Source organism: Triticum aestivum, chromosome 7B, assembly GCF_018294505.1.
Source record: "Triticum aestivum cultivar Chinese Spring chromosome 7B, IWGSC CS RefSeq v2.1, whole genome shotgun sequence".
Lineage (NCBI taxonomy): Eukaryota > Viridiplantae > Streptophyta > Magnoliopsida > Poales > Poaceae > Triticum > Triticum aestivum.
Window position 1 is genome coordinate 685,333,205 of NC_057813.1, and position 22,362 is coordinate 685,355,566.

The window sequence follows — 22,362 nt, forward strand, 5'->3', positions numbered from 1 at the left end:
TACCCATGTCAAACTCTTGCCATCTGTCCTAGCGGTTACCAGGGCAGCCCTAAACACCACAAACCCACGCGGTCTTTGGTTCGAGTCCGCAGCCGCACCAATTTTTTTGTGCATTTTCCACCCTTCATTTTTTTGACAAATTTCACAATCTCACTATGTATACATTGCTTCCCTACCCAAGTCAAACTCTTGCCATCTATCCTAGCGGTTACCAGTGCAGCCCTAAACACCACTAACCCATGCGGTCTTGGGTTCGAGTCCCCAGCCGCAACAATTTTTGTGCATTTTACACCCTTCATTTTTTAGACAAATTAGTTTCTACTCAATGTAATGTCCTTAAAAAATGTTCATTTATTTTGGCACTAGGTGTAAACATCTACCAGAGCTGAGGCACATTTTCCATGACATTTTGGTCTTTGATTTAAATCACGGTGTATTTGAATTGGATTACTTAAATTGCTATTAAATATTTAACAGCTCCAAATAATTTCTAACCTTAATTGTTTGGCTCTGGAATAGTTCATTAGCTGCATTTCATTGATCAAAAGTTTCTGAATTCCTCATTTCTTCTCCTTTTTTTCAACATATTTAAATGTCGGTCACTTCTTCTCTTTTTTTTCAACATTTAAACAACTTTGACCAACATTTAAACTAGGTGAATTTCTCATACAATTTCAAGATTACAAATTCCTCCATAATTCATGCCTTTCCATACATTTTCAACATTACAACCAGTGCGATTACCATACCTACAAATGCCCAAAAGTATTTGTAAATGGGTATTGGTAGTGCTTGATCTTCAAGCTTCCTAACCTTCTTCTTCAGCATCCTAAGCTCAACAGCTAGCTCTTTGTCAGTGCGTGCTTCGCCCTCCATCTCTTCTTCCGGAGCTCGTGCTGCGGCCACTGCGGTTTGGGGCAGCATGCGCAACCATTCGTCATGCTCTTCTTGCAGTTCATTTATCAGAGTCTTGGCCAGAGCATCGACCCAAAGAAAGAAGCATGCCGCCTGCATGAACACGGAACAGATCAACCGATTGCTCAAAGATCCCGACAATGAAATGGTGCAATTGCCCCGATTCTTACCCCATTCTCGCTGCACACGTAGAACGGACGATTGTGGTTCCTCGGTGTGTGAGAAACCCTCCGATCAACGCTCGCCCGACACCGCGGACAGACGAAGACAGGCATCTCCACACGTGCCCGGCTCTGCATCCGCGAGGTGGCGCGGGAGCTTGCGGAAGACATGGAGCTCGGAGCCGAACGGGATCTCAACGCCGCCGCGCCCTCCACAGCTAACTTCCCACCACCGCGCCCTCCACAGCTAGCTTCCCACCGCCGTCGTGCTCTCGCTCTCTCGCCGTGGTCAGCGTCGTGCTCTCTGTCGCCGTGGTCACCGCCGCTGTCACCCGCTAATATAGCACACACCCGCAACGGCTCTATGCTCAACGGCTCTCTGCTGGGTCCCGCAAGCCACGCGTGCAACGGTCTGAATAAAATTGGCCGCCTCTGCCGCCTGGTCCCACCTGTAAGGGCCGAGTCAAAAACTTGACCTGACGGAGACGCCAAAGTTCACAGAACGAGTCGGTGCGCACGGACTAGGGGCAAAACATAGCACAATTTACATCTGAGGGCAAAACTGAGCAGATGGACACCACTAAGGGCAAAAGGATAATTAACCCAAAAAATATTCATGAATTCCAAACATTGTTCTCAAATTTCGAAAGATGTTTGTCGACTCAAATTCTTTTGCCGATTCAAATAAAAGTTTCAAAAAAATGTTCCTAATGATTTTTACCGAAAGCCCGCCCTAGCCTTGAAGTTGAAGCAACTTCCAACCCATTTTGCCATAAGACACTGGTCAGAGCAAACCTTATCAAACATGATCCGTCAAACACTAGAGCCAGAAATATGAATTCTGTTGGTATTTCGGTGTGAATTCGGACAATTTGGGAAACATGTAATGATGCATATTTGAATTTTGGAAAACATGTAATGATGCTTGCTACCATGTAAGCATAGTGAATGCTATACCTTTGGTCTCTCAACTCTTGGCCGAGTCTGATTGTAATAAAACTGATGGGATTCTTCTTAATAGTGTTCCGCCTTGTGTGGCAAATTTTGTAATGAATGATTGTAATAACATTATTAATTAATTAATATAGGGGGGTTTCAAAAAAAAACTATTGGCCGAGTCTAAATTTGATCCCTCAACTTCGAAACCAGACAACTTGCACCCTCAACTATTGGAACTGGACAAGATTTCGTCCCTGGTCTTGATTTTGACCGGTTTTGAAGCTGACTTACCCCGGTTTTGACCGGCGCTGACTCAAATTCGCGTAATTTTTCACGTACATTTTCATATGTCCTCACTCTTTGAAATTCACGTACATTTTCATATGTCCTCACTCTTTGAAATTCGTGTTCTTTATTCAAAATCATTTTTTTTAATCTGTAAACCTTTCTGAAATTTGTGTTCCTTTCTCAGTTCGTGTAATTGTTTCAAATTCGCGTAACTTTTAAAACCCTTTACTGTTTCTAATCCATGAACTTTTCTACAATTCATGTACTTCTAAAAATCCATGCACCTTTTCCAAGTTTGTCTATTTCAATATTCATGTAATGTTTTCATGTTCGCGTACTTTTTTTGAAATTCACGAATCTTTCTACAATACCGCATACATTTTTCAACTTCACATTTTTTTTCAAATTCGCATACTTTTATTCTAGTTCGTGTACTTTTTAAAAATTCAGATATTTTTCTACAAAACCACGTACATTTCTTAAGTTCATATATTTTTTTCAAATTCACTTACTTTTATTATAGTTCACGTACTTATTTAAATTCACATGTTTTCCTACAAAACCGCTTACATTTTTCAAGTCCGCATATTTTTTAAAATACGCGTATTGTTATTCTAGTTCACGTACTTATTTAAATTCATGTATTTTTTACGAAACGCGTACATTATTCAAGTTCGCATATTTTTTTCAAATTCGCATACTTTTATTACAGTTCGCATACTTATTTAAATTCACATGTTTTTCTAAAAAATACTATGCAGATTTGGAAAAAGAATGTGAATTTGAAAAAAAACGCAAACTTGAAGAAAGTACGTGGACTTGGAAAAAGTACACTGATTTGAAATATACACAAATTTAAGAAAATGTGCAAACTTGAAAAAAGTATGTGGGTTTGGAAAAAAATACAGGAATTTGAGTCAGCTCAGTCAAAACCGGGTGAGTCAGCTGCAAAACCGGTCAGAATAGAGTCTAGGGACGAACCTTGTCCGGTTTCAATAGTTGAGGGTGTGTGTTGTCCGGTTTTAAAGTTGAGGGACCAAATCTAGACTCCGCGAAGAGTTGAGGGACGAAAAATATACTTTTCTCTATTGTAAATGTGCATAGTGATTAAACAACTTTCATAATACAATTGAACTCCAACATATTACTACAATAACTTTTTGTTTCAGTATCCAGTACTAGCATCTACTGTGTTCTGCATACATCTATATCTTTTTTTTGGAAATGGAGGTATACCTCCGGCCTCTGCATCATGATGATGCATGCGGCCCTTTTATTAAAAATCCAGAATGTATCATCACAAAGGTCTTACAACTCGCAAACGGAGCAAAACAAAGAACATAGAACTGAAACATATAAGCGGACAAAGACAACCGGTACGGTGATAATAAGGACAAGCTCTCTAGACTTCTATCCTGTTATGCGAACGCCATCCGAACCGGTTGAATATAACCCGAGCCACCATCTCCCATTGGTTGCACCCAGTAACCAAAGGCTCCCTGAAGTCCATAAGAGTGAGTAAGGACCACGTACGGATCCCAGCTGTAGCTCTGAAGATAACCTGCAAAAAAGTTAAGTTGTGTAGTCTGTTAAAAATCATATCATTTCTGCAGTTCCATATAGCCCATAATAACGCACATATTCCAATCCGAATACGAGCTGCCGTGATCTGTTCAACCCCAGCTAACCACGTCCCAAACAAAGACGCAATATCTACTGAAGGATTGATATTAAAAACTATATGAATCGTTCTTCAAAGTAACTTGGCAAGTGGGCATTCGATAAATAAATGTTGTATTGTCTCATCCTGAGTACAAAAACAACACCGCGAGTTATTATCGTGAAAATTTTAATCCATATGAGTATTACTTGCTTGTGGACAAACCACATGAAAATTTTAATCCGCAAAGGAACCTTAACCTTCCATATATGAAGTGACCTTGAGATGGGGCCAGAATTAATCAGATCCATATAAAAAGATTTCACCGTAAATATCTCATTTTTAGTTAACTTCCATTGTGTGGAGTCCGGCACGTCGGAGAGTCGAACTTCAATCAATCTCCGAACCAAGTGCATCCAGGATGTCCATCTCTCACCCACTAACGTATGTCTAGACTGGATGTTCAAGGAAATAGTTTGAAGGACGATACCTACGTAATCTTCCTTACGTTGCACAATATTATAAAGGGTAGGATATTATAAGGCCAGAAGTGTCTTTCCTAGCCACGTATCCTACGTAATCTTCTTTACGTTGCATACATCTATATCTGGTATGGTTCTTTCCATTGTCTAAAAATCACACAGACAAATCATATCTGAAACATTTCAGGTACAATCATGGAAGACTTGAAATCTCTTCCGAAGGGTTAGAAAAACCAACAGTTGGTTAGGGAGCTTTTAGCACTGTAAAATCGGGCTTACAACTCCTATGGTAGTAGAATATGTCCACCGGTGTTCTAGGAATGTATTCTTATCGTAGCCTCATTAGCTTTCTGTTCTTCATGCAAGAAGTTCCAAATAGTAGGCTTGTTTGAAATTACTCCCTCCGTTCTCAAATATAAGTCTTTTTAGAGATTACAACAAGTGACTACATACGAAGTAAAATGAGTGAATCTAGTCTAACAATATGTCTATGCACATCTGTATGTTGTAGTCCATTTGAAGTGTCTAAAAAGACTTATATTTAGGAACGGAGGGAGTACAAAGTAGTATGGTGTTGTTGATCAGAATATCTGGGCAGAAAGCTTACTTCTTGTTTAGGTTTCTTCTCACTTAAGGTTCTAGCACTCTATATTCAACAATGTAGGCTGTGGCATTGCTAGTTAAGGACCCCCACATTGAATTCAGATACAACAATGAAGCTAAGATATTCTACAGTATGAAATAGAAGCATCATGCAGAAAGCATCTTTGAGATCAAATTTAATAGAGGGGTTTATAGGACACATATGCAGAGTATTGCACAATACCTAGGTAGCAAAACAGGATATTGGACAGCTCTGAAGCCTTCGATGGCATCAGCTGCTGGAAGCACTCGCGGCACAATGAAACAGGGCAGAATAATGGAGAACTTCTCAGAATCAATTATAGTGAAAAGCTTCTCTTGGATGTACTGTTTTTGAAACGAGGCAAAAGACTTGCCATTTTCATTGATTAAAAAGAAGAGAATTGTCCGGTTAATTGACGGAAAACCGGGCTAAAACCGATACAACACAACCCACATGACATGGGCACCACCGGCCAACCTGGCCACCGACATGGAACAGAAGCCACGACGGCACATGCCAACGGATGGCCACACATGCAAGCAACTGACAGCTCTGACTTTGACAACGAGCAACACAGGGGAAATATGCAGGACTTGCGCCGACCGTGCCAAAAAGAGCACCTCGGACACGCCGGGAAGAACCGACTACCGAAGACCACGCCGCGACCCAAGATTCTCTCGACGCCATCATCGTTGCCAAACAGAAACCAGCGCCCCGCCTCAGCAAACCACGCCGCGAAGATGCCGCCATCGACGGCGAAGATGCCATCATCCTCCAGTCTCTCAGTCGTAGCCGGCTCCGAGACGATGCCCCCAAGGAGGAGAAAGACGTGAAGACGCCTCCATCGCCCGATCCAACGGATCTGAGGTTTCCCTCCGGAGTCCAAGCCGTGGGGAGAAGGAGCAACTCCACGACGACGCTTCCAAGAAAGATCACGGCACCCGCGGGCGCCGCCGTCGCTGGCTCTGGTGAAGACCGGAGCAAGGATTTCTCCCGGTGATGTGCCGACCACCTGTCACCACCGACCGCCGCCCACTGACCACCACCCTTGCCGAGGCCGACCTCACTCTGGCCACGGGATCCCACGATCCACCGCGACCAGATTCGCACCACCTCCTGGCCGAAGCCGCCACCACCATACCCGGGGCCGCCGCCCCGGAGCCCAAGAGCCACCACGTCATCGTCATCACCGTCGGCAGGAGCCCGGCCAGGCCCGACGGCGTGGAGCCCACATCGCAAATCTGGAGGCAAGGGAGGGCCTGACTAGACTACGACCTCGCCCCAAGCCTAGCCTCGGTGGGCCGAAGGACAGCCAAAGCCGCCGCCGGAAGGCTACAGTCGAGCCGCACCAGATCTGAACCGCCGGAAGCCGGAGCCCACGAGCGAGATAGAGTGGTCGCAGCCGCCTAGCCTCGACCCACCGCTGGACGTCGCGAGGCCGTCGCCGTTGCCGCGCCTACTCGCCATGCCGCCCAACCGTCGCGCCACCGGAGGAGTACTGTAGGCCTGTAGCATACTTTTTTATAAGGCATGGACCATGTTTTATGAACACAGTATAATTTTGCAGTTCCAGTTCACTTGGCCTGACGTAGGAAATTACCACTCCCTCCGTTATCGTGCATGTGTGTACCGAAAATTTCTGAATTTCAGTACACATCCGAGCAAAAATTTGGACAGAAATCAAGGGGGATTGTAACGGGTCACCCGTGCAGATCCATTTACCACGGCACTTGGAACTGTTGATGTATAATGTGCTGCATAGTCTCCTCCATCAGATCGATTTTTTGGTTGCATTGGCTAGAGCATGCACTTCTACATGGTATTGGAGCCAAGAGGTCTTGAGTTCAAGACCCGGCTGGCGTAATAAAAATTGCAGCCCACTTTCGGTCCACGTAAGTCAGGTAGAACTGCATCGATTGATTGACGGACGACAGAAAATTATGAGAAACTCTCCGAAGCAGACAAGCAGTGAGTGGAATGATAAAGCGTACGCACGTGGAATTTCCAACAAGCCTACTATAACTCCACGGCGCGTCTGTCTTTCTCGACGGCGTCCAAGCACGACACAAGGTCGCCGGAGCAGATGAGACGGCGGAGCCGGTCGGAGTCCAGGCCTGAGAGCTGCCGGACCTGGCAACACATACGTACGCTGATCAGATGATCAAATGCCTCGCAGTGGATCGGTAGCGCAAGCTGACTCACCGCCCCGAGTTAAAAATCATGGAATCATCAACCTTCAGGTTCAAGGTTACCAACACAAACATTTTGCCTTGCAAGCATTTGCTTTCAACAAAAACTACAAAGCAATCTCAAAATAAAAATAAAAATGGCAACACTCTAGGGAAAGTTTAGAAGAAAAAAAAGGATAGAAATTCCGTCGCCGGGACTTCAACCCGGGTCTCTCGGGTGAGAGCCGAGTATCCTAACCACCTAGACTACCACGTTACAGTGATGATAAAAACACTGGAGCTTATCTGACTTAGACAGCGCACACAACATGTACTTGGCATCACAAAACAGCATGGGCCATGGAGCGGCTGGGCACGAGCTGACATAGCTAGCAAACGTCAATAAACCGAGAACAAACAATGTTTGCTCTAGTCAGGGAAACATGGTCATCTGCTATAGCTTTCGCCAGAGCTGGATATACTAACCAAACATGGCTACAACTCCTTTTTTAGAAAGGGAATATATTAATATCGTGAAGATATAGCAAGATGTCCAAAGACATCAAGGATACACACAACAAAAAAAAAGAAAAAAAAAGAACAGAAAAAAAAACTGCCACGATGATCAGTTCCTAGCAACAACAACACTATAACCACCACCAAATACAACACCCGGCATACAAAAAAGGTTCTCCGAAAGCAACGCCGTCAAGAAGGAAACAATCACAAGCGTTATCGTTGCCCGATCGAAGATCTTGAGTGTTCACCCCTGAAGAAAGTCCGAGTTAGCAGCTAGCACCCCTAAACCGAGCAAAGAGAAGACATCTGCTCTCTTTGGTTCATAACAGATGTGAATTCAGACAAAATGGATCATAGGAAAACAAGCCAACGTATGCATGCTTGGATAAAATCCGAGCAATCTGCGCCCCTACGTTGAGACCATACAACATATGCTGGTACACAAGTATCAATATTACTAAAGGTTCGTTCACCGCGACTATACAAAATCTTCCATCAGATGTCGGTGGTCCTGTCAGAGCATCTCCAATAGACACTAGTATATAATAGGGCGTCCAAAAAAAGTTTTAGGATATCTGCAAAAGGGCAGGAGAGAGAAAATTTTAGTGCATTGGAAATTTTTCTGCCGTAGTAGATGGTGAAAAATAGGCCACCCAAAAAACTGCCATTTGGTTCAATTGAAGTCCTTCAACTATGAATTATATCAAACTCATCTCAAATGAATCCAAAACAAATAATATAAAATTAGTACTCCCTCCAATCCAAAATCAGTGTCATGGTTTTGTTAGATAGTTTATCAATCCATAACATCAAATTCATCACAAACTGTTCATCAAATATAACACAAAGTTCATCACACATGACATAAAACATAGAGATGAAATTGGTGGTTTTGTTGCCCATTCCATGATCACCACTCCTCGATGAGATCTCTTTGAAGATCTTCGTGCTGAAATCTCGAATGTCATGGTAAAAATCGTTGGATGCGGTCTTCCCTCCTACACGGCCGAACCTGTTGACCCATTTGGTCATATCCAAATCTTTCCCACACTCTTTCTCAATGATTATGTTGTGCATGATCGCAGCGACCTTGATGATGTACCAAAGGATCTCTTGATATCAAATCCTAGCCAATCCTCGAACAATAGCAAACTCGGATTGAGAAATCCCAAAAGCCCTCGACGGCGTGGAAGCAGATAGGGCACTCCACGGCACGTTTGTCTTCCTCGGCAGCGTCGAAGCACGAAGCGAGGTCGCCGGAGCAGATGAGATGGCGGAGCCGGTCGGAGTCCAGGTCTGAGAGCTGCCGGACCAGGCAACACATAGGTACACGGTACGTTGGTCAAACGATCAAATGCCTGCCAGTGGATCGGCAGCACAAGCTGACCCACGGCCCCCAGTTAAAAATCTTGGAATCATCAACCGTCAGGTTCAAGGCTACCAACACAAACTGGCCATCAGCTTGCTCAGATTTACCTTGCAAGCATTTGCTTTCACCAAAAACTACAAAGCAATCTCCAAAAAAAAAAGGCAACACTCTCGGGAAAGTTCAGAAGCAAAAAGGAATTCCGTCGCCGGGACTTGAAGCCGGGTCTCTCGGGTGAGAGCCGAGTATCCTAACCACCTAGACTACGACGGAATTGTTTTGAAGAAAATACTAAAACCTATGTATTCTTGTGTCATGTCTGTCCTGTACACAACACAAAACAGCACGAAACGTTAGAGCTGAATCGCAGCTTTGCTCGAATTCTGACATGGGTGGCAACATCCCTGAACCGAGCAACAGCTACATTTGCTCGCTGTAGCTCTCTTTGATCCATAACACATCTGAATTTCCAATGGCGACGCATGATCGAATTCCAATTGGGGAGAAAATTCGAGCAATATGCCTCCCAATTGATCGGCAGAAGCTGACCCCTACAACTGCTCAAAGTCTGGAATCATCAACCATCAGTGTCTCTCAGCCATATAAACATCTAAAGGTTCAATAAAGATTACCATCACAAAGTAGCAATTAGCTCATCAAGCAACTAATGGCTTGCCAAGGCTTAGCTTTTACAGGCATTTTCTTTTACCGAAAAAACTAAACTAGCAGGAAGAAAACTAAAAATGTAGATAACTGTCCATCACCTAGAGAAGCATCCTGAAGCCTTAACAGTTAACACTACTGAAGAGATTATTGAGATTCAGGTTCAGGGTGAATCTGTCTTTCCTTTATCAACTAGGGAAGTCTAAATGGTCAGGTAGTGCATTTCGAATTCTGGATAAACAGTGAGCATGTATGTACAGAGGAGAAGCTTACATGTCAAGTCTTCGATGAAATTAGTCTTTAAGAATTAAGACTGCTAAGTTGCACCACATCTGATATATTCTTAACAATAATACAAAGCCTCGGCGAAAGAACTTCATTTCTAGACAAACTACCTGGTACTGGTTGGAGAAAGAGAAATGACCTTGCCAGTTTTGCCTGTGAGAACAATGATAAAATTTCTCAAGTCCTATAGGCAGCCACATCGCCGTCGCCAATTCGCCATCCACATCTACACGCCGGTCCTCGATTGCCGCATAGAAGCACCCGCCGAACCCACCTCCGCTGCTGGTCTCGATGTAGTGCGTGAACCTTGATTCGTTGTTGTATGGTGAACAACACATGGAGGGAGCCATTGGAGTGTAGAGAGCCGCCGGCTGGGAGGGAGCCCCATCAGATAGGCCCATGGCAACGGTTGGTGCTTAGGGTTTCATGGGGGATAAGGGTTATATAAGGGAGCGTGTGACGTTCGATGCAATTCTCTAGAGTCAACAGGACACCCGTCTGATGAAAATCAAGAACAAAAAACGGTATCTCTAGGCCCCAATAGTTGAACAACGCCAGCAGTTGCACCACCATGGCTTGCTGTTTTTTAGAGGGTTTTGCTGTTGAACTCGAACACCTGCTAGCTGACGTTTCATCCCCAGGCCCCACTAGTTTGGACAGGTTTTTGGCCACCTGTCTGCCTCTGAAATTCTTCCTGAATGAGTTTTTTTAATCATGTCCACCATCCTGTCCATCGTCCTGAACACATCTTGATCCTTTACCCAAATGAGTGTAAGAAGATGCACCCTGGAGTATGATTTTTTATCATCCCTCGTTGGCAATTTGAGAATCTCATTTCAGACTAGGTACCAGATCAGCTGAGCCCAGCCAACCTTATGCGCTAACCCCACCTTTACTTTCTCCATCATGGCCGACACATTTTATGGCAACATGTCTCTACCACGGAACTCGGGGAGGATCCACATTTCCCTGAATTGCAAGACAACGCAGGTAATCGCGGCCAGGTTCAAGTTGGGAGGGAGCTCTTTGTGCTCCGTCATGGGCTGGAGTTGGAGGCTTGTTGTGTTGAGGAAGGACTCGTGGTTGACATTGATGCGGGTCCCACAGATGTAGGCGCAGGAGCAGTAGCTACATTGCCTCTACATGTGGTAGGAGGCGACAAGGTGGAAGATGAGGTCGTGTCGGGGGATACCATCTAGGAGTTGGAGCCACATGAAGTCGAGGAGGCTGAGGTGGCGGAGGGCGGGCTCCATATCGTGGTCGTTGGGCCAGCCCCGAAGAGAGGTTGGAGGCTGGTAGATGTGGAACCCGGTGGTGGGAATCTCCTTGGACCTGCCGCCGGCACTGACCATGGCGGTGTTGCAGATCTGTTATGAAATTGTGTTGTGATACTACCGTTCTACCTTCATAAAATGCATGTCATGTGCACGATGTCTTTGGTGGGCGTCTTGGGAATGATACCATGCATACTCTAGAGGAGGTGCTAGATCTGTATAGTGCCTCTCTCGGGATGCTACATGTTTTCTCACAGAAAGATGCAACATCTCACGCTATGTTTGGATGTATGCATTGGGAGTCTTGGCATTGTATTGGGTTGAATATCAATATCACACTATATTGGTATTGAGATTGAATGCCAATATTTTTGTTTGGATGCTTAGATATTCGGAACACAGACTTGATATTGAGGTCGAATGCCAAATGTTGTTTGGGTTGTCAATGTGAGGCATTGAGTTGTATGAGACTTTGCCGGGAGATCGAGCAAAGAGGAGGCATGACGCTTGACAGAGCTCTACGAAGAGAGGAAGGAGCCGGTCAGCAACACACATGCGCTGAGCGGCAAAGCTCGTGGTGGAGGCACGCCGGTCGCCGGAGATCATGGTGGAGGCGGGGTAGGAGGGCGGCGCCGGTCGCTGGAGAGCTCTGGCGGGGCGGGAACATGGCGCGGCTACTAGAGAGCTCTGGCGGGGCGGGAAGGTGGCGTCGGCCGCTGGATCTTGGGGTGGAGACGAGGCAGGAGGGTGGCGGCGGCCACCGGATCTTGGGGTGCAGGCACGCCGGCCGCCGGGGCTCGGTGTGGAGGGGGGCAGGATGGGCGCCGCCGCCGTTCGTCGAGATGGGAGGTACGAGCTGGGTTGGTTTCGTTAGCGAACAGATAAGCACGCTATCCCAATGCCTAGCGATGTCGAGCACACAGGCTCCGAATTGGGCCAGCTGTTTTTTGTGTTAGGGACGGACCGCTCAATATTGAGCCCGAATGCCACAATGGAATGCCAAGACCAACCAAACGTTGGCATTCGGGATATTAGGCCCAGACAAATGCCAATACCCAATACTAGGCCTGAATGTAAACATCCAAACGGAGCGTCATTGATATCATACAGAAGAAAAGTAGTTACATCTGGCATAACAAAAGATTGTTTTTATCTCAAAATACAACAAATACTTAAAAACTAAAGGTGATGTAAAATAGAAGCACTGAAACAATCGCGCTTCTAACTAGACAACGATAATTCAAATAATTTCATGGTACAGTTGGCAAAATTAAAGGAATGATCAGTCAACAACTGTCCAACACACATGCAAAAACATCTTAGGCCGTGCTGACCGGCATTACTATCCATCCATGATAGCATCCTCTCCAATGGAATCCTACCACTAGTAGAAAAACACCTAATAGTCCCGGTTCGTAAGGGCCTTTAGTCCCGGTTCATGAACCGGGACTAATGGGTTGTTACTAATACCTCCACCCATTATTCTCGGTTCAAACACGAACCGGGACCAATGTGCCTCCACGTGGCCTGTGCGCCGAGCCCAGTCAGGGGGCCTTTGGTCCCGGTTGGTGGCACCAACCGGGACCAAAAGTCTATGTTTTTTTTTAGAAAAGTGGCTGCTTTAGGGGTTTTGGGGGTTATTTTTAGGTTGTTATTAGCTAGCTAATAGAGAGAAGTGTCCTCTCTTATATCTTCGTCCTTGGTTTACCAATGCTGCTGCTATATATGTTCATTTCACCCGCTGATATAATAACTCATGCATGCTTGCATCATACATCATCATATATAATAATAAGTCCTATTAATCATGCATCATCTTACAACTTCTACTCGTTATTAATAATAAGTCATACGATCATCATCCTCATAGTCATCGAACCCAACCCTACATAATTGTTCTTAGCACATGATCATCAGTATTAGGTAGGACATGACCTAAACATCCTTAAGGTAAAATAGCATAAAACAATATAGATCCTGACTCTCCATTATGAAGAATGGCGATCATCCTCTCTCCAATTCTTGCCCTTCGCTGCTTTTTGCTTCCAAGAAGCTCCTTACAACTGTCCATACATTTTTTCAATTCTTTGATTGTCATGTCTCCACTTCTTTTAGAAACCCGGTATGGACAGTTCAGATTCGTAGGAAGACCTGGTTGTATGTTCAAAACATGAAGGCTACCGTGCGTATACATAAGATGAGGCACACAATCATTCAGGATTATCTGTTGAAAAACATAGTAATAACTTCGTAGATAGCAATGGTGTACTAGTTTTAGAAGTGTGCAAAAAGATGCACGGATGTCGTAATAGTAAAAAATCTTACCAGGGTATCTCCATGGTAGTTACCGTAGTTCAACACGTGCACTAGTGGCACGTATTGACCATAATGTTGAGGAGTTTGATTGTAGATATTGTAATTCTCAAGATCAGTACAAAATGCGACCAGATGATTTTTCTCCTGATGAGTTAATTCGGAGCCTTCAGTGTAGTAGGTTCTGTCTACCATCTTCCGCACATTCTTTGAAGAATGAAAATAAGTTGTCAATGGAAATAAGTTGTCAACTATTTTGAAATAAACAATATAAATTACTTAATAACTATGTTAATCTCACATGGGGGAAGAATTGGAGGTGTATCCACAAGGACGCAAATCGAAGGTCTCTCTTGCTCGATTGTAGGATCACCAAGATCCATGGTGACAAGCATACCCTCATCAAAACCATACATCTTGCAAAGTGCTTCCCAATTTTTGCAACCAAAATGGGTTACACTCTGAGCATTGTACAACTTTACTTGAAAATCCACACCATGATGGGTACTTAGGATAATTTTTTTGGTTTCCATACTTTCATGGTCTTCAAAACCCATCCTCTCCAAGACATAGCATCTTGCAAAGCATGGGATAAGCTAGTTGAATTGGAAAAGATGAAAAATACACGTTAAAATAGTTGAAGTCGTGTTTAATTACGAAAAAAACTTTTGTCGTCGGTGCGTACTGTATGAACATCGAAGGTCTCCTCGAGCTTAATGCTGAAACGCTGATCTTCGTCCAGCTCAATGAACCTGTCGCACATACCTTGGTCGTCGTGGCACCAGTCGCACTCCCCCGGACGGTTTTCGTCGTCGAGTACGACATTTCCGGCCTATGTTCATAATTCAAATATTAAACTAGATCATTATTATTAATCACGGGTTGACTATCGGTGATATACGTAGCTCCTCCTTTCATTCCTGAGTGCATTATTACACCAAATTGTCTAGCACACGGGAATAAAGGAGAACTTATCCAATATGAGCATTCAATAAGCAAAACCAAATCATAATAAGCAAAACCAAATCATAAAATAAAATAGTATTCAAATTAGCATGCATTCAATAATTATAAGCAAAAGTACATCATCTCTTGGTGTCCGTACATCGTCGAATATTATCACTAATATAGCATCACTAATACAACTAGAACCGTAGCGCCCGACGAGTATCGCCGCGGGCGGTGGACACCCAAAGATAAGGAACCATCACAGGATCATAGCTCCAGTGAGATCCCTGAAGAACCTGCCAGGTATTGTCGAATCTGCCCTCTAATGCAACCATGTAGCGACGGACGTGCTCGTCCTCCTCGCTGACACGGTGACGTACCACCTCCGCGGTGTCCGGACGCCTCAGCACCGTCACTGGCCCACGCGACCGCCACCAAACAAGGATCGGTTCAACAACGGGCTGCCTCCTCACCAACCTACGTCCCCCGGAAGGTAGCACCTCCCAATACCAGCCCGACGGAGCCCAGTCCCGAACATGGCCCTGATCAAGCATGCCTCCACCGCCGAGTCAATGACGACGAGGATGCGGGATAGGCATCGCCGACGTCGACGCGGGAACTACTTCTATATATAGTTAAATAAAGTAGTTTTATTAATTAAATCAACTATCTAGTTCAACTACTAAGCACTTACTATAAATAAATAAAGTAGTACTTACTAAAAACAAAGTAGCACTTACTATAAATAAATAAAGTAGCACTTACTATAAATAAATAAAGTAGCACTTACTACAAACTACTTCTATATATAGTAAAATAAATTAGTTTATTAAATCAACTAGCTAGTTCAACTATATATGAAGCACTTACTATAAATAAAATAAAATAGTACTTACTAAAAATAAACTAGTATTTTTCTAACTAATTATATTAAACACTTTCTCTTCTTATTTTTTTCCTTTTTCTAAATACTATGAACAAAAAAATCATTAAAATTCTATGAACAAAATTAATTACACAATCTAAATATCACCCAAAAAATCTATTAACAATAATATCACCAAACATGCATATTCAACAATAATATCACCAAAAAAATCTATTAACAGAAAAAAAATCTAACACAATATGAACAAATTAATTACACAATCCAAATTAACATACTATGAACTACATATCTAAATTACTACACATCTAATCTAACAAAAAAAATCTATGAACTACAAAAAAATCTAACAAAAATTATAAAAAGTTGCTCACGGCGACGGCGAGGTGCGGAGCGGGGCGGCGACGGCGTCGAGGCGGCGACGGCGTCGGGGCGGGGCGGGGCGGCGACGGCGCCGGGGCGGGCGGGGCAGCGAAGGCGTCGGGGCGGGGCGACGACGGTGTCGGGGTGGGACGGCGAGGGCGAGGTGGCGGCAGGGGATGGCACGCGGCGTCGGGAGAGGAGGAGGAGTGATCGAAGTGGGGATGCAGTTCTGAAATTTTCCTAAGTGCTACTTATATAGCAAACGCTTTGGTCCCGGTTCGTGGCACCAACCAGGACCAATGCCCCCTTTAGTCCAGGTTGGTGGCACCAACTGGGACCAAAGGTCTCTTTTTAGCAGCCCAAAGGGTGGGAAGCAGAGGGCTTTGGTCCTTGGTCCCGGTTGGTGCCACCACCCGGGACTAAAGAGGGGCATTTGTCCCGGTTGGAGCCACCAACCGGGACTACATAGGGGCATTGGTTCCGGTTGGAGCCACCAACCGGTACCAATGGACCCGTCTAATTACTTATTTATTTTTTGCAGCTATTTTTTATTTGATTCTTTCTGCAGCTGTTTTTTAGTCCCACCTCGCCAAGCGAGAGGCACTCGCAGCTGTTTATAAGCCCTAAGTACAGAGACAATGAAGAAGAGGCTCAATGCTCACCTGCACGTTGGTTCGCTTCAAGCCTTGAGGAATAGGGTAAACTGCACGGAGCTATGTGCAGTGCAGTTTACACTATTCCGAAAGGCTTGAAGCGAATTAACTAGCATTGCGCCTCTTTTTTATTTTTAATGACTTAATACCACACAAAAATAAATAAAAAAAAATAAATATAGCACAAAAGAAAAAAAACTATATAAAAAACTACTCAGAAATAAATAGAAGAAAAAATAGTTGTGATTAACTTTACTAAAAAAATGAGCATAGATGCTTATTTTTAATGACTTATTACCACACAGAAATAAATAGAAAAAAATAAATATAGCAGAAAAGAAAAAAAACTATATAAAAAACTACTCAGAAATAAATAGAAGGAAAAATAGTTGTGACTAACTTTACTAAAAAAAGAGCATAGATGCTTATTTTTAATGACTTATTACCACACAGAAATAAATAGAAAAAAATAAATATAGCAGAAAAAAAAAAACTATAAAATACACTACTCAGGAATAAATAGAAGAAAAAATAGTTGTGATTAACTTTACTAAAATCTTTTTTATTTTTAATGACTTATTACAATTCAGAAAAAAATAGAAAAAAATAAATATAGCAGAAAAAACTATATAAAAAACTACTCAGAAATAAATAGAAGAAAATATAGTTGTGATTAACTGTACTAAAATCTTTTTTATTTTTAATGACTTATTACAACTTAGAAATAAATAGAAAAAAATAAATATAGCAGAAAAGAAAAAAACTATATAAAAAACTACTCAGAAATAAATAGAAGAAAAAATAGTTGTGATTAACTTTACTAAAAAATGAGCATAGATGCTTATTTTTAATGACTTATTACCACACAGAAAAAATAGGAAAAAATAAATATAGCAGAAAAGAAAAAAAACTATATAAAAAACTACTCAGAAGTAAATAGAAGAAAAAATAGTTGTGATTAACTTTACTAAAAAAATGAGCATAGATGCTTATTTTTAATGACTTATTACCACACAGAAAAAAATAGAAAAAAATAAATATAGCAGAAAAGAAAAAAACTATATAAAAAACTACTCAGAAATAAATAGAAGAAAAAATAGTTGTGATTAACTTTACTAAAAATCTTTTTTATTTTTAATGACTTATTACAACTCAGAAATAAATAGAAAAAAATAAATATAGCAGAAAAGAAAAAAACTATATAAAAAACCACTCAGAAATAAATAGAAGAAAAATAGTTGTGATTAACTTTACTAAAAAAATGAGCATAGATGCGCTTATAGAGAAAATTCAACCTAAATTCATAATAAATTTCTACTAACTTCAGAGAAATTCAGTATGAATTTAGGTCAAATTCCCTGTATAAGGGCATCTATTTTCATTTTGAGAGGAGCTCAACAAGGCAGAGAGGGAGGGGCTTATAAACCGGTGTGAGCCCCCTTCGGTTGGCGAGGTGGGACTAAACTCTGGCCGCAACGAGGACCAACACTTTAGTCCCGGTTGGTGGTATGAACCGGGACTAATGGGTGGCCTTTGGTCCCGGTTCATGCCTCCAATCGGGACCAATAGTGGTGGGCCAGGAGCGAGGACCATTGGTCCCGGTTCGTCCCACCAACCAGGACCAAAAGGTCCAGACGAACCGGGACCAATGGCCCACGTGGCCCGGCCGGCCCCCGGGGCTCACGAACCGGGTCCAATGCCCCCATTGGTCCCGGTTCTGGATTGAACCTGGACTAATGGGCTGACCTGGCCTGGACCATTGCCCCCTTTTCTACTAGTGTACTGTGAGAAAAAATGATTTAAATACACTTGTCTAGCTCGATAATTCATATGCAAAGACCTGATACATGTTAATAAGAAATGTTCTTACGTCATTTAGAAGTTTGGCAATATCATCCGATGAAAAGTCATTAATGTCATTAAGTAGATCATTAGGCTCTTGCTGATTAACCATACTTTCTTGCACATGAAGAATGCCAACTACATCCCCGCCATCGGGCATTGGAGTTAATTCGACGAAACCATCTGTCCGAAGGTTGGAAAGTGTGGAAATAGTTCTTCCATAGTTAACCATATTAATCTCGGGTTTTGAAGTGCTACCAACACCAAGTGCAGAATTGCCATTCAACATCGTCCCTACTGAGCTTATGTTGTTTGCTATGTCGAATGGCGATATTTTGTCATTGAAACCTGACCGTAATGTAGTGATGCTACCTCTGTTAACCATCTGAGATGGTGCCACTGGAGTAGTGTTGTGCGCATTCAATATCCCTACAGAGCTTGGGTTAGTAGGTATGTTGAATGGAACTATTTGTCCATTGAAACCTGCCACTGATATGGTGTTGCTAATGAATGGTGGCAATTGATTTTGCATCAACATTCCTCTAGATGGTGTTTCATAGCTTGTCAATTGGTTGATCATTGGTATGTTCACACGTGGAAGGACATGAGATGTTCCACCCCTATGAAGAATACCGGTCAAGTTTACCTGCATTGAAGACCATCGGGGGTTATTATAGTTCCCAACAAATCCTAGAAAACTGGAACAACTACCAACTATGTCGAGCATCTGTGTAGAAGGTGCATTCATGTGGGTATGATAGTGTTTAATAGACTCGAGAGGTTGCACCCGGTACTCATTTGTGGGTGCCGACCTCCCGCCACCACCAGATGTGTTTGTTAAGTGACTTCGAAGATTTGATGGGGTTTTTCCTTTACTTGTCTCCATCAACTTGCCACGCATGGAGTCAACATAGGAAGTACCAGAGCTATACGAGGAAAATTCATCTAACATTATGTCATCGAGTATGCCATTGTATAGGCTAATGGGAGGGTCTTCGGGATCGGCAAATCTTCTCGCATCCGGTGTGTTTGGAACCAAATACCTCGACATTCTTCCACCATGGATTAACGACCCCATGCACATGTTGCTCTGGTTGTCCGTCAGCTGGCCTAATTGACTAGTTGCACCGAAATAATTTGGACTCCAGGAGGGGTTGCCACATGAGGACACATGCCATCTTCCATGATCATGGTTATGCATAAAATTCCTTTGATTCCCCATGGATGAGTTTTGTCTTTCACTTGCATCACCGAGTGGATTTGATTTGACTCTATTCAAGTACAATATATACTTCTGAAATAAAAATATAGACAAAATAACCATGTAAGAGATGCATGCTCATGGGAAAAAAGTAATGGATGACATGTGGGAACAAGAAAAACTAAAAGTGCTGCATGGGTTCTAATAGAATGTGTGGGTCATGCATTTTACAAGATATGCCATACATCTCCAGGGACAAAAGGAATTATAATAACACACATCTTCGTGATCCGTGCATTACTAAAGCTTTGATTGTTATGTTCCCACAAAATAAAGGCTTGCACTTATATATATGAAAAAATGTTAGACTATGAATAATAGAAACGCAAACATCGAAAATAAGCATAAGGAATAAAAATAAACCTGTAGATGACTCGCAATATTACGTCTAGTGAGGTAATCCACATTCATCAGCTCCAATATCTTGTTTGGAGCAGCCTCTACAAAAATGTCATAAAAATATTTGTTAACGAATAATATCAAATAACCACAAAGTGTTGTGTCAATGAATGAGGCGCAACATATGTTTTCTTACTTTCAAGGCCGATCTGGTAGATAGCTTCTAGAAACTTGTTATGAAGCTCAGTTGTCCATGCCACCTTCATCTTCTTCTGGGTAGTGGATGCATGAGTGCTCTCTTTGTTCTCATTAGAACCATCTTCATCATTGCTCTTACTCTTTGAGTCCTTACTCTTGGCAAGAGTCCCAGTATGTACTCTCTGGTCATCATCATTATCCCTACTCATGTGGCTTATTGATTGGGATCTTCTCCTACTCTCAACATGCTACCATATGTTTTTGAGCTCGTTGGTTTGCACTGGCTTCATCAAATAGTCACACGCCCCATGGTTTATCCCCTTCATCACGACATTCTTGTCCCAATCCACTGATAGCACTGCATGCCATATGACCAACAACTTAGCTTTGGAATTCAAACGTTCAACGAAATCTATTAACCGAGCATAAATTTTTGTCCGAGTGCTTATAGACAGAAAAATGTCTTCGCTATTTTCCAAATGTGTCGTGCAAGTGGGGAAGCAAAAATGTTACACATGATTTTCAAATGATATCATGACTACAATAAATCTGGTGTTTCAATGCAAACTAAATGGGAAAACATTCACACACTCAATACAATTGTAAAAAAAATAACTGTAACACAATGCCTAAACCATCATCACAACATGTTCCAACTAGGTAAATCAGATCAGCACATCAAACTATTGGTGAACCACAAGATCTATTACATATTGTTGACCATATTTCTCTAGCATACTAGTGAACAATTGTCGGCCCAAGCAATGTTTTGAGCATGTTAAGCGGTCACACACATATTAGTTTTTATATGGTAAGCGATATAACCTATGGGGATTTTATTACAATTTAGAAAAATAAATATTTGTGGTTGCACTTTCTTTCAAAAATAATGTGACAGCATAATAGTTTTCTAGTTTAGACTCAACAAATCTGCACGATTTTGATATGATACATGGGTGACCTACTCAATGTATCTTCTTAGAAGTGGCACTCCTACTTTATATGCTATTCTCAAGAGTAGATAGTTTTAACTACTAACAATCTCAAGGATATTAAAGATGAATAATCCTTGAATAATGTCAATACAACTTCTCTGGTTTTGGAATTGTATTACTCATGCCACCATAGAAAACAGGTATGGTGCAATTGTATACTTTCTGTAATTGGAAAGACTAGAAATTTAAGATAGCTTAGAAAATAATTAAACATAATTTTGCCATATCATGGAAAAAGAATGTATTATAGATTTAGTTCTTATGACTAGGATTTCACAATTTACATAATATACAATTAAATAATGTCCATAAATGCACCCATCGAACACGTACATAGTGGGGGTCTACATTGCATTGGAGTGATACGTACTCTTACTAAGCTAGATTACCCATACATATTGTATGCATGATGGATCCTGCGCTCCCCCTCCTAATTTATGTGTCGATCCACCTCCGCTTTGCTACCCTAGTGGCCATCCGATCGAGCGGATGAACGGTTAGATGGGATCCCACTGGTTCAGTCTGGGGACCTCACTCTTTAGACTTTCTCAAAGTTAAAAATAGTGTGTGCATACTGTGCATATGTGATTTCACAAAATCCTCCTAAAAATGTAGGATCTCACATGCTGCCCAATTAAAGGAATACATATCGTTTCAGCGTATCTTCAAGATTCTGGAGTAAAAGTACTCCTTAAAAACAATTGTACATGCGAAAATAAAATTAGGACTTCTGGTTGAGTAGTGAGTGTATACTGATGACGAGCAGATCCATCTCGAGGCCGATGAGCTCGAGGAGCTTGAAGCCGTCCATGTCGGGCATGCGCACATCGGTGATGACCAGGTCGAACTCCTCTTTCCCCGATCTGAGCATCTTCAGCGCCATCTTGGCATCCATCACCGTCGTTGCTGCATAGCAGCGAGCATTATTCACAGAGAGACGAAAATATCACAAGGCTCCGATTCTGATCTAATGGACCATGGCGATGTGGAGGGATCAAGAGACTCACGGCTATATTTGCAGCGGCGCAAGAGGGCCTCTAGTACCTTGAGGCAGACGCGGTCGTCGTCCACCGCGAGCACACGCAACCCCTCCGGGAACTTGTCCTCCGCCGCATCCTCCATCTTCAGCCTCTGGTGCCCACCCATCGCGGCCATGTTTTCCGAGCTTCTTCCCACCTGACAAAGCAAACACCATCAAAAAAACACTGATTAAGAAACA

At 42.6% G+C, this 22,362-nt stretch overlaps 1 non-coding gene and 1 pseudogene across 1 annotated transcript; both read right to left on the reverse strand.

The window, feature by feature from the left end:
• Nucleotides 1-9,323: 9,323 nt before the first annotated feature.
• Nucleotides 9,324-9,396, reverse strand: TRNAE-CUC (transfer RNA glutamic acid (anticodon CUC)). The gene has a single exon. It is a non-coding gene; the product is annotated as a tRNA-Glu (tRNA).
• A 1,814-nt stretch (nucleotides 9,397-11,210) lies between these two features.
• LOC123158464 (two-component response regulator ORR24-like) lies at nucleotides 11,211-22,298 on the reverse strand (annotated as a pseudogene).
• Nucleotides 22,299-22,362: the final 64 nt, after the last annotated feature.